The 19,609-nt window shown below is 29.7% G+C and overlaps 1 protein-coding gene across 1 annotated transcript in view; it reads right to left on the minus strand.

Moving 5' to 3' along the window:
* Positions 1 to 19,609, minus strand: part of shn (schnurri) — a 162,165-nt gene that overhangs the window by 132,594 nt on the left and 9,962 nt on the right. The window lies entirely within an intron of this gene.

A 19,609-nucleotide genomic window follows, 5' to 3' on the forward strand; every position in this document is an offset into this window, starting at 1 on the left:
GGATATTTGGCTTTGGGGTCGATTCTGCTGGTTCACCGGGCTTCACATACGATCTCTTTCGCTTCGGATTATCGTAATGGATCGATTTTTCATCGCATGTAATGATTGGGTGCAAAAATGATTTTCTTTTTTAGCGTTCAAGCTTCTTTTCGGAGGTTTTTCAAGGTTTCTCGGCACCAATTCCTATGGTTCCCAATTTCCTTGCTTTTGGATGATCCCTGCTGTTCGCAAACATGTTGAAATTGCTGCTTGAGTAGCTACCAATGATTTTGCAAGCTCTTGTTGATCTGGGCGATCTTTGTTTTTCGTGTCAAAATCACCACTTTTGAACAGTACAAACCATATCTCGCATGTTGAAAACGATGGAACACATTCACCATAAACTTAGGTGAGCAATGGTTGTGCTGCAGCGACACTTATTTTTTCAAATTAAATAAGTAAAGCAAAACTTCTCGCATATGACGCTTTGTTGGTACAAAATTCGAAATTTTCGAAGCAAAAAAAAGCTTTGTTCTTTACACTATAATGCATTTTGATTCTGTATTGTATTTTTTAGTTTTTGTAGTTTATTGCAATTATAGCTCCTATTAAAGTCATTAATGCCGCTTTGTGTTGTTATGTAGTTATATTTTTTGTTTATAAAACATTTATCTTCTTTTAACGACTTCTCTCTCCACCTTTTCTTTCTGAGGCATGTCAGTTATGTTATATTGTAGATATACACATACGTTCTCTTACTTGTGTTTGTGTGTGTAAGGATTTGTTTTACCAGGACTACTTGCTATTTCATGGGCGCCTGGTACAATTGCTTTTGTTTGTTTGAATGTTTTTGTTTTGGTAATTTTTTTTGGGATATTTTTAAATTCAACAACAGCATTAAGTTGTGTGGTAAGGGTTTGTGTTATTTTGTTTCTATTTAATATATAAACATTTTGGTTTTAGGCAGTTAGGAAGGAGTATTAGTGTGGTTCGCCAGTTCCGAATTTGCCATCAATATATGGGTTATTCTATAGAGAGTTTTGCTATTGAATATCAGAGAAATCGACCTAAAAATGTCGGACTTATTAGAGAAGATATCAGCACAAGTTGCACAAATCTGTCGAAAATACTTTCCAGAATGTCTGTGCATAATTGGACGTGATATGAGCAAAAACGGATGATTATTTCACAAAAATTTATTTTGTAAAAAAATCAGGTTAAAAAACCAGATGTTCACTTTTTTTAAAAGTAGGCTTTGCCGTTAAATAATTGTTATAACGATAAACCGAAGCGTTAGAGATCGTACGTGAAGCCCGGCCAACCAGACGAATCGACACCAAAGCTAAATATCAATGGCGCTAAGGTAATTATATGTATTTGGTGGGAGCAAAAGGGTCCTATCTATTATGAGCTGCTGAAATCTGACCATATCATCACAGGGAACCTGTACCGAATGGAACTGATTCATTTAAAGTGAGCATTGGCCGAAAAAATGCCCAGTATATGCGGCCTGACATGAAACCGTATTATTCCATTATGACAATGCTCGACCACATGTTGCAATACCTGTTAAAAAGTATTTAGAATGAAGTGGTTGAGAAATTTTGCCTCATCCGCTTTATAGTCCAGATTGTGTTACGTCCCACTACTATATGTTTCAATCGTAGCAGAAAGTTCACTCTGGGATACTATTCATTTTGAATAGATTATCCATTATTGGTTTGATTTGTTCTTGGCTTCAAGAGATGAGCAGTTCTTTTGGCTTGGAATACATACATATGTTCAAAATAATTGAAAATAAATGCTAAATATGTTAAAAAATTTCTCGAAGTTTTAGTACAGGAGTTTGCGCCGACTGTTCAAGACAGAGGCTTCGGCCAACTGTTCCATACGGAGGTTTCGGTCGTCTGTTCAATACAGAGACGTCGGTCATCTGTTCAAGACAGAGGCTTCGACCAACTGTTCAATACAGATACTTTGGTCGTCTGTTCAATTTAGAGACTTCGGTCGTCTGCTCAGCACAGGGGCTTCCTGTTCAAGACAGAGGTTTCAGCCAATTGTTCAATACAGAGACTTCGGGCGTCTTCCGCAAAGGGGCTTCCACCGACTGTTCAAGACAGAGGATTCGGCCAACTGTTCAATACAGATACTTCGGGCGTCTTCCGCAGAGGCTTCGGACAACTGTTCAATACAGAGACTTCGGTCGTCTGTTAAGTAAAGGGACTTGGGCCGACTATTCAAGCCAACTGTTCAATACAGAGAGTTCAGTCGTCTGTTCAATTCAGAAACTTCGGTTATCTACTTAGTAGTGGGGCTTCCGCCGACTATTCAAGACGGAGGTTTCGGCCAACTGTTCAAGACAGAGGCTTCGGTCAAATGTTCTATACAGAAACTTCGGTCGTCTGCTTAATATAGAGACTTCGGTAGTCTGTTCAATACAGGGGCTTCGGTCGTCTGTTCAGTACAGTGGTTTCGGCCGACTGTTCAACAACTGTTATACACTGTAATGGAAAAACTGTTATACAAAAGTATTTATATAGTAAAACATTATCAAATTAGTCACAGGAGTACCACGTAACCTTTCCATCCCCGCTCTAAAGTATAATAAACAATTATTTAAATTGACTTGGACAGAAAATATTAGTGGTGAAAAAAGTAGCTAGTCTTTAAATAAACTTTATAATTAGACATTTTAAATGACTAGACTGGTCTAAAAAGGAACAGTGATGTTGACACACTTATCACTAAAGTGCAGTGCAACTCTCTAACTCTAACTCTCCAATAGAGTACTTATGATGCGTAAAATAACTACTTTCTAATATTCACATTTTTAAAGTGATTACACTCCACATTACTTAGAGACACTAGAGTGACAATTGACTACACGCTAGATTACCTGGGATGTATAAACTAAACAATTGACTTCTCTCTGCATTACAAGGACACATACATAACAAATGACCGAAAATATATACATAAATTGGAGTTGGACATTAGTGAAAACTAAAGTTTATAAAGGATACATTGACTGCTTGTGGAACTGCTGGGTATGTACGTAAAGTAAATAATGTGAAATCCCTTGGCTCAAACAGAAAAAAACTGAAATAAATTCCTCTGTTATAAAATGTTATATTTTATTGTTTTGTATATGAAATTCTATTGTACAAGTAATTTGGGGGAGGTAAAATACTAAAGTAGTAGCAGGAAAGTGAAGTATTATATCTGCACAACATTCTGCCAAAAGAACTTCCTTGAAGTTGTTGTTGTCATATACACCTACCTACCTACATACAGACCTTAAATTAAAATTGGTAAAATTGTATTGTGCTATTTTGTTTTATGGTATAACATTTTATTTGGTTGCTGTTGTTTGTGTTTTAAGGATTTATGTATGTTTTTCGAAGCCATCATCTATCTGTATGTGTAACCTGTTTTAGTCATAAAATAGAAAAGACTAAGACCCAAAAACCATGATCATAGAATGCGAGATATGATATAATTTTCTTATTTACCATATGGTAGGAGAAGGGAGTGGGTTTACACAAGCCATGAAATGATTTATATGTGGGTATACGTAAGTATGTATGTTACACTGTTGATGCTGTGGGTGCAGAGAGGAGTGGGGCATGTTGGAGCATGTTTCAATAATTTCCTATATACAAAATATGAACTTTTAAGGGTGGACTATTATTATAATATTTAGCTTGTGTTGAATTAAAAAAAAAATAATTAAACTTGTGTTTGGATTGGATTTTTTGTGGTTTTGTAAAAAATTATGTTTCCTAGAAAATTGGTATAAGTTTGGCAAAAGTTACAAGTTTTTAAAATGAAAATTTAATCATATTTCAAGTTAATTAATAGTTTAAATTACAAACTTCACTTCATAATTTTTAAGAACAAAGAATAAATACCAACGAATTTTAAAGAGATAATACTCATATTACGATTGAAATCTAATTTTGGCGAAAAAAAATTTAAGTTGAAAAAAAAACATTTTGGGGAAACAAATTTCCTAGAAAAATTGTGGGAAAAAAGTTTTTGATGAAAAAAAATTTGTTAAAAAGTATTTCGGTGAAAAAGTTTTGGGAAAAAAAATGTTTATTGAAACAAAATTTAGATGAAAAATTGATAAAACAAGCTGTGCCGAATCCTGTTTACCCATCATCAATATGTGACAATAAAATGTTTTTCTGATATAGGGGTTATATGGGCGTGTAGCGTCAATTATGAACCGATCTTCACAAAAGTGTCCAATTTCATCACGACGCACAGTGGCGCCAAACAAAATGTGGAAAAATCTAATTTATGGGTAGCAAAATAAAATATTTTTTAAAATTTTTTTTTATGTTTCTTTTATGATTTAAAAATTTTTATTTTTATTTTTTGTAAAATACATATTCTAATAAAGATAACATGTGGCTTTGCGATATAGCAATAAATCTGAAGAATTTCTTTAGTTTCACGTAAAAAATATATGTTTTGCTTAAATTTGTTATTATAACTCCGAAACTATTGAGCCGATTAAAACGCAATATATATGTGAAAATTTGTACATTGCAAGGGGAAAATGTTTTAAAAATTCAATCAATTGAAAGAAGAACAGCAACTACTCAATTTTATGTATATCAAACAAAAAACTAAAATTTATTGAAAATGAGCAAATTCAGTTAATTGTGAATAAATTCGAAAATAATCCATCGATTTTTATGATCGATATTTCATTTTATTGCCATTTTATATGACTTTATGGTAAAGGAATAAATCTAAATAATTTCTGCCGTTTTCTATTTTTCATGATTTTTTTAAAACACAAAAATTGGCTATTTTCACATAAAAAATATATTTTTTGCTTTAATTTGTTATTATAACTCCGAAACTACTGAGCCGATTGAAACGTAATATATCAATGAAAATGTGGGAAAATGTTTTCAAAATTTTATAAATCGAAAGAAGAACATTAACTACTCAATTTTATGTATAACCAACAAAAAACTAAAATTTTGTGAAAATGAGCGAATTCACTTAATTGTGAATACATTCGAAAAGAATTATTCGATTTTTATGATCGATATTTAATTTTATTGCTATTTTATGTGGCTTTATGATAAAGTAATAAATCTAAAAAAATTTTGCCGTTTTCGATTTTTCATGATTTTTTTAAAACAAAAAAATTTGCTATTTTCACATAAAAAATTAATTTTTTGCTTCAATTTGTTATTATAACTTCGAAACTACTGAGCCGATTGAAAAGCAATATATATGTGAAAATTTTTAAATAGCATGGGGAAAATGTTTTAAAAATTCAATGAATTGAAAGAAGAACAGTAACTACTCAATTTTATGTATATCAAACAAAAAACTAAAATTTATTGAAAATGAGCAAATTCAGTTAATTGTGAATAAATTCGAAAATAATCCATAGATTTTATGATCGATATTTCATTTTATTGCCATTTTATATGTAAAGGAATAAATCTAAAAAATTTCTGCCGTTTTCGATTTTTCATGATTTATTTAAAACAAAAAAAATTTCCTATTTTCACATAAAAAATATATTATTTTCTTTAATTTGTTATTATAACTCCGAAACTGCTGAACCGATTGAAACATAATATATACATGAAAATTTGTACATAGCATGGGGAAAATGTTTTCAAAATTTAATCAATCGAAAGAAGAACATTAACTACTCAATTGTATGTATATCAAACAAAAAGTAAAATTTTGTGAAAATGAGCGAATTCACTTAATTGTGAATAAATTCGAAAAAATTTAATCGATTTTTATGATCGATATTTAATTTTATTGCTATTTTATGTGGCTTTATGATAAAGTAATAAATCTAAAAAAATTCTGCCGTTTTCGATTTTTCATGATTTTGTTAAAACAAAAAAATTTGCTATTTTCACATAAAAAATATATTTTTTTGCTCGAATTTGTTATTATAGCTTCGAAACTACTGAGCCGATTGAAACGCAATATATATATGAAAATTTGTACATGGCATGGGGAAAATGTTTTCATATTTTTATAAATCGAAAGAAGAACATTAACTACTCAATTGTATGTATATCAAACAAAAAGTAAAATTTTGTGAAAATGAGCGAAATCACTTAATTGTGAATAAATTCGAAAAAATTTAATCGATTTTTATGATCGATATTTAATTTTATTGCTATTTTATGTGGCTTTATGATAAAGTAATAAATCTAAAAAAATTCTGCCGTTTTCGATTTTTCATGATTTTGTTAAAACAAAAAAATTTGCTATTTTCACATAAAAAATATATTTTTTTGCTCGAATTTGTTATTATAGCTTCGAAACTACTGAGCCGATTGAAACGCAATATATATATGAAAATTTGTACATGGCATGGGGAAAATGGTTTCAAAATTCAATCATTCAAAAGAAGCACACTAACTACTCAATTTTATGTATATCAAACAAAAAACTAAAATTTTGTAAAAATGAGCGAATTCACTTAATTGTGAATAAATTCGAAAAAAATCAATCGATTTTTATGATTGATATCTCATTTTATTGCCATTTTATGTGGCTTTATGATAATGTAATAAACCTAAAAAAATTCTGCCCTTTTCGATTTTTCATGATTTTTTTAAAACAAAAAAATATGCTATTTTCACATAAAAAATATATTTTTTGCTCGAATTTGTTATTATAGCTTCGAAACTACTGAGCCGATTGAAACGCAATATATATGTGAAAATTTGTACATAGCATGGGGAAAATATTTTCAAAATTCAATCAATTGAAAAAAGAACACTAACTACTCAATTTTATGTATAACAAACAAAAAACTAAAATTTTGTGAAAATGAGCGAATTCACTTAATTGTGAATAAATTCGAAGAAAAATCAATAGATTTTTATGATTGATATCTCATTTTATTGCTATTATATGTGGCTTTGCGACAAAGTAATAAATCTGACAAACTTTTTTCGGTTTCGATTTTTCATGATTTTTTAAAACAAAAAAATTAGCTATTTTCACGTAAAAAATAAATTTTTTGATTCAATTTGTTATTATAACTCTGAAACTACTGAGTTGATTGAAACGCAATATATATATGAAAATTTGTACATAACATGGGAAAAATGTTTTCAAAATTCAATCATTCAATTTCATGTATATCAAAGAAAAAAGTATAATTTTGTGAAAATGGGCGAATTCACTTAATTGTGAATAAATTCGAAAGGAATCAATAGATTTTTACGATCGATATCTCATTTTGTTGCTATTATATGTGGCTTTGCGATAAAGCCATTTTCGATTTTGCATGATTTTTTTAAAACACAAAAATCAGCTATTTTCACAACAAAAAAATATATATTTTGCTTCAATTTATTATTATAACTCCGAAACTACTGAGCCGATTAAAACTTAATATATAAACAGATTAAAGGTTACGTAAATTTGAACTTTTCTAAGTTTACTTCAATAATATCGGACTAACCCTTTTTTAGTTATCATAAATTATGTGGAGAAAAAAAATTGATTTCAACCTGCAGACTAAGGAATATCGTGAAATAGTATAGCGTACCAATTGTTTAATGTTGAATGTACACACGGTCTAACAAACTTATATCTTTAAACGGTTTCAAGATTTTCTTAATCAATTGGTGTTTTCACTTAAAAATTAAATTCATAGTTAAATTAAATATTACTCATACCACTCATAGTGCGTTCAATGGTTTAAATCAGTGGTCGGCAGAAACTATTATGCAACTTCATTCTCCGTTGTTATCTGAACAACAATTGTATGTGATTTTTATTTCTTATTTAATAATTTGTATGAACTTCGTTGACATTCATTTTATTTATAGGTAAATGATCGGCGTCTTGGATTTATCAGTGCCGACCACTGGTTTTAATACTTTTTGGTTACATAGTCACAACAATATTTAATATATTCACACTGTTTACAAAATTCATGGATTTCAAATTGCACTTGTAATTGATAATCTTATTTCTTCCTCCACAATGTTATGTAGGGTGTCATATGAGAGTGTTTGAGCAACTGTAATTTCTTACATGTTTCAATTTTATGTTGAAATGTTGTTTAAAAAAAGAAACTTTTCTTTTAAAACCAAATACCTCTTACTGCTAGTTCATAAAAACAAACATTTTCCTTTAGTCTTTGTGAAAAACCAAAAACAAAAAAAATAAAAAATAAACCCACTCGTACGTATGTACGTGCAATATTTGCAAACATACAACACACTTTGTTAAACTTTCTGCAATCATTTTTTTATTTTGTTTCTTTGTACACAAACTTTTTAACTTCACTTAGAGCTAGGGATGCCGGCAGAAATTAAAAAAAAAACAGCAGGACAGAAATTTAATTGGGAGTATAATTTAAAAATGCGGGATTTTTTTTTTAAATTTTTTTGATTTTTTTTGAAACATTTGTACAATAAAAATTTATTCAAAGTATTGCCCATTGCTAGCTACGAGATTTTCCCATCTTTATGGCAACATGTGGATTTCGCGCCCAAAGAACTACTCATATTTTGAGACCAAGAACGAATCAAGCCAATTTCTGATACTCTGATCTAAAGTCAAGCTTATCCCAGAGAGAGCATTCTGCATTGATCGAAATAAGGATCAGACTCGCAAAGGTGAGATCGTTGACATGATGGAATATTAAGGTTTCATGTGTGGACCCATATTCTGTGCGTCTTTCGGTCAATGCTCTTCAAACGAATCATTTCCATTCCGTATAGGTTCCATATAACGGTCTGGCCAGACCTTAGAAGATCATAATAGATAGGACCCTTTTGCTCCCACCAAATACGGAGCATTACCTTAGCATCGTGGAAATTGGGCTTTGGAGTCGATTCGGCTGGTTGGCCGGGCTTCACATACGATCTCTTACGCTTCGGGTTATCGTAATGGATCCATTTCGCATCGCAAGTAATGATGTGATACAAAAATGTTTTCTTTTACCGCGTTCAAGCTTAATTTCAGACGTACAAAATCGTCTTTCATTTTCCCATTTTCCCTGCTTTTGGATGAATCCTGCTAATCGCAATAGTTTTGAAATTGCTGCTTGAATAGCTCACAATGATTTTGCATGCTCTTGTTGAGTTTGGCAACAATCTTCATTAAATAAAACCTCCAATTCTTGAGCTTCAAACCTTTTTGGCTGACCTGGGCGATCTTTGCCTTCCATGACAAAGTCACCACTTCTGAACCTAACAAACCATCTCTCTCGCATTTAAACCGATGAAACACATTCACCATAAGCTTTAGTGAGCTATTGGTGTGATTCTATTTCAAATTAAAGAAGTAAAGCAAAACTTCCCGCATATGACGCTTGGTTGGCACAAAATTCGACATCTTCGGTGTAAAAAAAACGTTGTTGTTTGCACTATAATGTTTTATAACTAAAAGAGAATAAATGACAGATATGTACTCTTCAAAATGACATATAAGTTATTAAAAACAAAAATACGCCTTCGATTTTAAGACATACACCCAATATATCTGTATATAAACTGCAAATATTAAAATATTTTTGTTTGTATCTGATAGTATGTCTATTTTAAAATTAAAATTCGACTGAAAACTTACTGCTGGGTACAGTTTTCAACAAAGTACAGTTCTATGAATATTCCTACATAAGAACCTGGAATTTCCCAATTACACAGATTCAGAGAATTGGTATTGGATAAAATTGGAGAGAATTGGTATTAAATTGGAATTTGGCAACCCGACAACGAACAACTGCGTGAGAGTGAAGAGCAGTGGGGAAAACGGCAAAGGACGAAACGATAAAGTGAAATGTTGTAAGAGGTAAATTTTATTTTTTTTGTTTGAGTTTTTTTCTCTCTGTGCTGCTTTGTAATAAAGTATGTCGACATTGCTTTATATTTGTTTGTTTGCTATTGTTGGCATGCTTAAGTTCAAATTAGAATCATAAAAGTAGCAGCAACAACAACAACTACAATAATAAAAACAATATTGTAAATCCTTGCCAAAGCAGAAAAAGTACTCAAAGAATATACAAACAAATAAACAAACGAACGAACAAAAAATAAATAAATACAAAGATATTAAAAAGGAACGAACAAGAAAATAAAAATAAACTAATACAAATACAACCAAGAGCCAGGAGCAAAAACAACAACGACAACAAAAATAAAAGAAATATTATATTAAATAATATAAGGAAATATTACATGCACCCAGTGAAAATATGCACTGTGGGACTGTTTGCATTCACGAGGTCTCTTATCATGTCATATTGTCATAGTGTCCTAATATTTTACGACTCGACGGATCGGCTTAATCGACTCTTAGGCGTTCGTCTCTGCTGGTAACACAATAAATATAGCATACAGAAAAGTATTATTTTGGGAAATTTTTTTGCTTGAAAGGCATTTTCAAACCATTGTGAAATAATAGGACATTATGACAATATGACATGATAGGAGACCTTGTGAATTGACCCTTTGTATATCATTAAATAAACGTTTAGAATACTCAGTTCTAGTTAAAAAATCAAACAGTGTTTGCAAAATATCAGCAATTCCTTTGAATTTAATGTATGATAATCATTAATTAAGCAGGTCAACAGCAAAAAAAGGCTTCACTAACCACTATATAGATTTGATGCATAATGGTTACCTAAGTACAAAAATTGTATAATTTTTGAATTCTATGGATAGATTTTTTTTAAATTGTGATGTTTTTTAGATGTTCCTCCACATAATTTATGATAACTCAAAAAGGGTATGTCTGATACTATTGAAATAAACTTAGAAAAGTTCAAGTTTACATAACCTTTAATCCGTTCATATATTACGTTTTAATCGGCTTAGTAGTTTCGGAGTTATAATAACAAATTGAAGAAAAATAATATATTTTTTACGTGAAAATGGAAAATTTTTGTGTTTTAAAAAAATCAAGAAAAATCGAAAACGAAAAAATTGTCCAGATTTATTGCTTTATTACAAAGCCACATGTAATAGGAATAAAATGAGATATCGATCATAAAAATCGAAGAATTCTTTTCGAATTTATTCACAATTAACTGAATTCGCTCATTTTCACAAAATTTTACTTTTTTCTTAGATATACATAAAATTGAATAGTTAATGTTCTTCTTTCGATTGATTGAATTCCGAAAACATTTCCCCATGCTATTTACAAATTTTCACATATATATTGCGTTTCAATCGGCTCATTGGTTTCGGAGTTATAATAACAAATTGAAGCAACAAAATATTTTTTTTACGTGAAAATAGATAATTTTTTTGTTTTAAAAAAATCATGAAAAATCTAAAATGGCAGAAATTGTTCAGATCTATTACTTTATCGCAAAACCACATATAATAGCAACAAAACGAGATATCGATCATAAAAATCAATTGATTCTTTTCGAATTAATTCATTATTAAGTGAATTCGCTCATTTTCACAAAATTTTTGTTTTTTGTTTGATATACATAAAATTGAGTGTTAATGTTCTTCTTTTGAATGATTGAATTTTGAAAACATTTTCGACATGCTATGTACAAATTTTCACATATACATTTAATTTCAATCGGCTCAGTTGTTTCGGAGTTATAATAACAAATTGAAGAAAAATAATATATTTTTTAAGTGAAAATGGAAAATTTTTGTGTTTTAAAAAACTCATGAAAAATCGAAAACGGCAGAAATTGTTCAGGTTTATTGCTTTATCGGAAAGCCACATGAAATGGGAACAAAATGAGATGTCGATCATATAAATCGATGGATTCTTTTCGAATTTATTTATAATTAAATGAATTAGCATATTTTCACAAAATTTTAGTTTTTTGTTTGATATACATAAAATTGAGTAGTTAATGTTCTTCTTTTGAATGATTGAATTTTGACAACATTTTCCCCATAATATGTGCAAATTTTCACATATATATTGCGTTTCAAACGACTCAGTAGTTGCGGAGTTATAATAACAAATTGAAGAAAAAAAATATATTTTTACGTGAAAATAGTAAATTTTTTGTTTCAAAAAAATCATAAAAAATCTAAAACGGCAGAAATTGTTCAGATTTATTACTTTATCGCAAAACCACATATAATAGCAATAAAATGAGATATCGATCATAAAAATCAAATGATTCTTTTCGAATTTATTTACAATTAACTGAATTCGCTCATTTTCGCAGAATTGTGTTCGGCGATGAGGCTAATTTTTGGCTGAGTGGGTTTTGTAAGTGGCACCAATAAACAACAGACCCTACAGACTCCATTATATCCAGAAAAATTCATTTTTTGATGCAGTTTACATGCTGGTGGAATCATCGGACCTTATTTCTTCAAAAATTAAACCGGAGCTCGCGTTTTGGTCAATTTTGATCGTGACTACACCATGATCAATGATTTTTTGTTTGATAATATGCAAGACATTGATCCGGCGAAATATTGTTTAAATCAAAATTTGACGATAACTTGATTTCGAGAAAAGTAGCTGTCAATTGGCCTTCAAGGTCATGCGATTTGACACCTCTCGATTATTTCCTGTGGGGCCCACGTGAAGTCACTGGTTGATGCTGATAAATAAGCAAACAATTGACACCTTGCGTCATAATTGCTCGAAAAAGTGGCCCAAAATTGAACTTCCAGAAAGCGCTTCGTCAAACAAATTCAATGTATGAAGCTGACGAAAAACATCGTTTACAGTCAATGAGAACTAGTGTATTAGCTTGTCAATGTCAAGGACATTCTAATACAGCTGATTGAAATTTATGAAAAACTGGGATTTTAAGCTTGATTAGTATTGTTACGAAGTCCATTGAACGATTTGAATTTACGTTACAGACCGAACGGCTGTGTTTACGCCAAAACAACACTTAGCGATTTTAATCATTTCCCTGCAATCCCTATTTTCCTCAATATATATTAATGCAGAATTCTATATTTTGCGGTATACTTTCATTTGTCATTTAGTTCTAAATCAATCGTAAAGAGTCGTAAATACTTCTTTTTAGCGGAGATTCAAATCTAACTCTGAACTGTGCACTTCGTTATTCTACTCATATTGTTCCTAATTGGTAAGAATCCATTGTCCAAATAATTTAATAAATAATTAGAAAAATTCCTAATCCTTTGGTTTTATTAATTTCTTTCGATTAATTTTGTTTGTCAAATTATTTTGAGTACAAAGTCTAAACGATTTTGTTTTGGCTCAGAGAGTTTGAACAACCTTCCAATTCATCCAGCCCTTTCTAGTTTTATCCCTTAGATAGATAATTCATGAAACTACTAGAAGATGGCACTGTGTATATAAATAGTTACAAAAATAGTTACAATTAGTCAGTTTTATCATAAGCGCTGTTAGAAATAACTGCATTACCAGTGTATTCTTGTACATTATAAAGAGTGTAATCTAAGTTTGTGTATTAAAAGAAAGTGACTATTGAAATTGTTGTGTAACTTTAAATAAATAATGAGTTGTTACAAATTTACAACTACTAAACTGTTTTTATTTGCAATCAAAGTATCCGATTTATTTAATGGAAATAAACCAACGTTTTTAAAAGGTAAAAACGCAACAATATTATTAAATGTTATTGTATTCAGAAGAGTAAAGGTTCCAAATTATATTTTATTTAAGGAAATTTTTCGTTTTGCCTCTAGTATTACTCATGCACCCCTGGTATTATTCATACTGCATTTTCATAAGGTCTTTTTGTAGCTTAGTTAATTAGTATTTATATTTAAAATGTGTCCACTGTGCCTCGTATGCATAGACATCATTACGTTTATAATACACCCACTGCAAACCATAAATACTATTGCCATCTTAAAAATAAGCCATAGATTCTAGTAATTTTCAAAAAAAGAAACAAAAACTAAACATAGAAACCAGTAAAACATAACACACTCAGACACTAAAAGTTTTCTTGTTCTTTGTATGTAAGCCAGTGGATATAGAAGTTCCAGCAGTTTTGGTGACTGTCCCAGAACTAGAGATTTTAATAAACATTTAGGGTATTATGATTAACCTTCGCTTTACCAATACCCACCCGGGTGACCACTCGGTTTTTGTTAGCTTAATAATTTTTTTCATTTTGTTTCGATTTAAATAAAATTTAGACTCAATGAACAAATTTTAGAGTTCCATATAATTTAATAAAAACATTTTAAACTTTTATAAGGTTTTTATGATTTTTTAAAATGTTGTTCGTCGGATATATGTAAGTATAGAAAGAAGTGCAGTATCACCCGGTTGGGTATTGGTAAACCACGTACATAAAAAACCTTTGGTAAAGCGAAGGTTAATTAGCTTTGTGATTAGATAATTTAACATGTGGGTAACTTAGGTGGATGTCAATTGACCCTATATAGATTACAAAGAGTCATTTTGGTAGCTAGTTGTGTCAGTTGTTTCAGTCAGTCTGATCAGCCACAATACAGTGAAATAACCAGTGCCAAAATTTTTTAACATTTTTTATTCTAAGCTGAAAAACCTAATGTAATTAATAGGTTACTACAGAAGTGCATTAAAAGCAAAAAGTTTAAAGTGACTACAGTGTAGATTACTTAGAGCCAGTGAAGTGACAATTGACTCTACGCTAGATTACATGGGATGTATAAAGTTATCATTTCTTTACAATCAATTAATTAGACAATTAGTGAAATTTACCGTCTAGTACTGCTGGGAAATGTTTAGTCGTTTGAGTTTGCATGTAAGAGTGGGTGGCTAAAGAGAGCTAAACTAGGATAACGGTAAATAACCAGGGGGAAAAGAAGAGAGCAAAATAAATGAGAACAACATGCCAGCCATGCTTGGAAATTATTTTTTTGCGTATACATTCAACAATAAAAAAAACATTTGAAATAAATCTGAAAACAAAAGCAGAGAGAAAAACCCCCCTCTATAAGGAAGACAAAGGACACACAGAGATCAGGGAAGATAGCAAAACAAAGGTATGTAAGTATAAGTTTGGGTATAAAAAAGTTTATAAATTTCTGACTGTATTTATAAATATTATAAAATCATTTACCACCATCCTGGTAAAAGAAAACAGAGGACAAGAGTCTAGGCATGTCGTAGTACGTAGATGTTGTTTCTTTACTTTGGCAAGGAAGTTTTTTTTTTACTTCTTCTCATAAGAAAATAAAACTTTTACGTTTGACATGATTTAACAGAAATTGCAACAAAAATAACGAGAATATTATGTGTTATTGGTAAGAGGTGAATTTTTCTTTACCCTTTAGTTGGGTAAATATAAAAGGTTTGTGGAAACGAGATACACGTTTCATATTACATGAAATACTTTGAAATGGGGGGAATTTTATTTGTTTTTCATATGTATGAGTATTTGTTTATCGAAGACTTTGAATTTATTGGGTCATGAGATACATTGTTGTATCTGTTATACTAAATATTTCTTTAGAAAGTGATGTATACAGAAGATTTTCTATAGAAAATACTGTTATACTGATAATTTTTTAAAGTAGATTCTGTTATACTGAAGTTTTCTGCAGAAAATATTCTTATACTGAAGATTTTCTATAGCAAATAACGCTATACACAAGATCTTCTATAGAAAATGCTTTATCTATAGCAGAAAATCATTCTGAATCTATATAAATGTGTAAATTTATCCTGTTACATAAAATACTGAACATTATCAAATGAGTCGCGGGAGCAATAAGGTAATTTTGAATATGAAATATGTTATTTGACCACCCTGATAGCAAACAAAACTCTTCAAAAATTACCATTTTATCCTTTGATCCAGCTCAACAAATACTAACGACAAACATTTTGAGAAATGGTCTCCTCAAACAAACTAAACTTTAGTTGGGAACAACGACTCCTTACTTTTCCTTCACAAAAAACGGGCTACCTTAATAATGCATGTATTTATATTTCCATGTTTTTACTTTAGCCTGGCTGTAGGCAGAGAAAAGTAACAAGCAGCAGAGGAAGAAGCAGAATAAATGAATTTTATTAAACAAAAAAACAAAACAAAAACGAAAAAACAGTTCATGACGCCAACAATTGTAAGTTCCATGGCATACAAATATTGTTGCTGTTGTAGTCATTACAGTTTTTTTTTTGGAGCAAAACGAAAGCACACGAGTAAGAGCGAGAGAGTAAAAGAGTGGGTGATTGAGGGTGATGTACTTTAACGGTATTTTTACTTATTTTAGTACGAATTTATTCTATGTAGTGTTTTTTGTTGTTGCTGGTGATGTTGTTGTTTTTTAATTATTTTGGTGGCTTTGTTTTCTTTCATCTCTTACCAGTCTGCCATTTTTTTTATTTTATTTTTTACTTTAGTTTTTAATGTTATTGTTTTTGTTTGTATGATTAAATGGTTGTGTTGTGTGGTTGTTGTATTTATTAAGTATACGTGCCAGTGTTTGGGTATGTCAGGGCTGATGCAGTGCGAAAATTACTAATTGTACCAACAATGCTGACAAATTGTACTTTGTTGGGCCAAATTGTATTAATATTGTGATTAAATAATAATTGGCAATAAATAAGCACATACAAATAATAAATAATATTTAAAATAACACTCGCCAAGTGAATTATTGTAGGTTATCAATCGAATAAAAAAATTATTCGAATAATCAAAGAATATAAATTTATTTTTTATTTCCTTTATTTGTAATAAATAACACTCTGCTATAAAATGACAATTTTTGTCTGAACTTGAAAAGCCACCTAGTGGAGGTTGTAGGCCTAGGTGAGGACATACTAAAACCGTTTTCAAAGATTTTGAAACACCCTCAACATTTTTAGTTATTTTGAAAAAACTGTTTTAGGGTAGGTCGTAGTACTTTAGTACCTCTAACTCATACAGTTTTAGTCCGATTTCAAAATATTAAACAATTATAGTTAGGTAAAGAATTAAGCTTTCATATAATGTTTGTATAAGATCTATATTCCTAGAAATTGTTTAAGTTTTTATAAATAGTTTATTTTTTTCCTAATTTTTCAAATTCAACAATTGTTATTTTAAATTTTGTCTATGAAACCCTATTTTTTGCACAGTAATTTATAGACAATTTTATGTAGACAAAAACGAGATATTAGTTGTTAAAATCGGTTTATACTTGCAAAAGTTATTAAACTTTTTCGAAAAAAGTTCCACAAAATTTATCTTGTAAATTAAAAATTGTAGAAAATTTTTTTTTTATAGTTTTTTGTTTTTTTTTTTCATACATATGGGCTGGGGGCGAAAATACTAAAAAAAGGTGTTAATGAAAAGTTGAATAACTTTTACAATTTTCATCCGATTTGAATTTAGTGTTTGTTAAACACTAAATTTCATTAATACATTGGTATAAATTTGTATAAGCTTCCATATCAAAATAAGCAATGAAAAGCGATTAAAATCAAAAAAGTTGATAAATTTTGTTTTTCTTTTAGATATTCTTAACAAAAGCAATACTTATAACTAACAAATGTATAAAAAAATGCACGTCATTTTAAAGCGTAATCAGTTTTCTTTTTAAGCCCGTTAAAAAATTTAAAGTCGGACAGAGACTGACTGAGTTACAGATCGATAAGTTCACGGACATAACTGAAAATGGTTTTTTCAGAATAACTTCTGAATTTGAGGGTGTTTTGGAAATTTTTTGACACAATTTCTAATGTACTCAGCAAGCCCTATAACCTACGCTAGGTCGTTTTCCAAGTTTTTTCCATCGTAGCACCGTGTAATTGTCGAATAATCGAACAAAAAATATTTTTTAATCGAATGAATAATATTTTTCAATTTACAATAAAAAATTATTGGATTATTCAGTAATTGTCGAGTAATCAAATAAAAAGAAATTAAAGAAAAAATTCCAAAGAAACAAAACCATTAATTACTAATGTTATTAGAAACGAATTTCTAAATTTATTTTCCAAAAGATTCTAGATTAAGACATCAAGATAACAACATTATCAAAGCATTAATATCTGTTATAGAATTTGCATGATTAGAATGATGATTGTAAGTAATGATAGACAATTTATATAGAATTAATAAACTATTTTCTATTAAAATGTCTTATAAATAAACTGTGAGCCTTATAGGGATGAAAAATATCGATTTTTGTGAACTGAAAATTCGGAAAATTCTTTTCATTTGATTCTGGTTAGTTGGTTACTCCAATTTCTATATTTTTAGGTAATTTAACACTGTATATGTCCTTTGTAATACATATAAAAGTCAATTGGTTACTTTATACATCGCAAGTAATCTAGCTTAGATTAAATTGAAACAATAATGTTCCTAAGTAATTTGTACCAAGCAGCTGTACCACCATTCGTATTGAATGAGGTCTAGGGTTTTTATCCCGGGAATACCCGGTACAAATTTCCCGGTGATTTTTAGTCGGGAATCCCGGGAATTAAAAACTGTCGAAATTACATATAAACAAGTTCGAACTCTGTTTTTTTTACCAAAAAACAGTGAAAACTTTTTTACAGTTTTTTGCTTATATATTGGCAATAATAGACCGCTTATTATTTATTTGGGGTTTTTCGTATGAAAATTTAAAAATAGAATTCATTATTTATAGAATTTATGTTTTGTTGAATCATTCTAATTTCTTTAAATTTCTTCTTCAAATCCATAACAAAATAGCTTCAAAAATTTATTAAATGATTAAATTTTTCTTCAATTAAAATCTAGTGTAAAAAGGTTTAAGACAATTTTTTCAATTAATTTTGTAAATGATTTGATTTAACAAAAATTTAATCATTCAAAGTTTGAATAAATTCTGTTGTAATTAACTTTTAAATTAATTATGGAATGAAAAGCTGACATTTTTTAATTAAGGATTAAGATATTAGTGAATTAAGCTCAAATTTTATTAATTAATTTGAAGCTCTGATATTTAATAATTATAACACTAAGTTTTTATATAAAATTTGGCTATAATATTCCTAATTTACAGTATCATTATATATTTCGGGAATAGTCGGGTACCCGGGAATGTAAAAAAAAATTTCCCGATTCCCGGGAATCAAAAAAGGTCGGGAAATTAAAAACTCTAATGAGGTCATTCCATGAGTAACACTGAGAAATATTCATCTAAGACCCAACAAAGTAAAATATAGAGCCTTAAGAAATTCTATGTTGATTTAGATATGTCTGTCTGTTTGTCTGTGTAAAACACCTAATAAATAAGATATATATAGACATTTTTATCATTGTTGTAAGCTGATTTGAAAATCATTAAAATTAGTTCAGTTGAAAACAAGATATGAAGTTGTCGAATATGCCATTCTAACTTGTTTCTTGCTTTATATCGTAATTTAACAAGTACTTAGTTATTTTGTTCACGAGAAATAATCAAGTGTTGCTTAGTTTATTACAAAATGTTGAGTACTTTATACCAGCTACCAGATTGTCTCTTAGTAATCAATGTATGGTCATATGAATTACTCCTAGGTTAAGAACATGTTAAAATAACTAGACACCTATCTAATTAGGCAACCAGTGGAGAGTGTAAATGTTAAATAACTTTCACCTGAAATTCTGAGTACTTTAAGAACTGCAGGGTTGGTTTATGGGAGTATGACAGAGCTGTGTAGAATTGTGGTTTGAATATACATACATATATACCTGTGTATAACATTAATGTGTTTATTTTCATTGTGT

This window comes from Calliphora vicina, chromosome 5 (assembly GCF_958450345.1).
Source record: "Calliphora vicina chromosome 5, idCalVici1.1, whole genome shotgun sequence".
NCBI classification, from domain to species: domain Eukaryota; kingdom Metazoa; phylum Arthropoda; class Insecta; order Diptera; family Calliphoridae; genus Calliphora; species Calliphora vicina.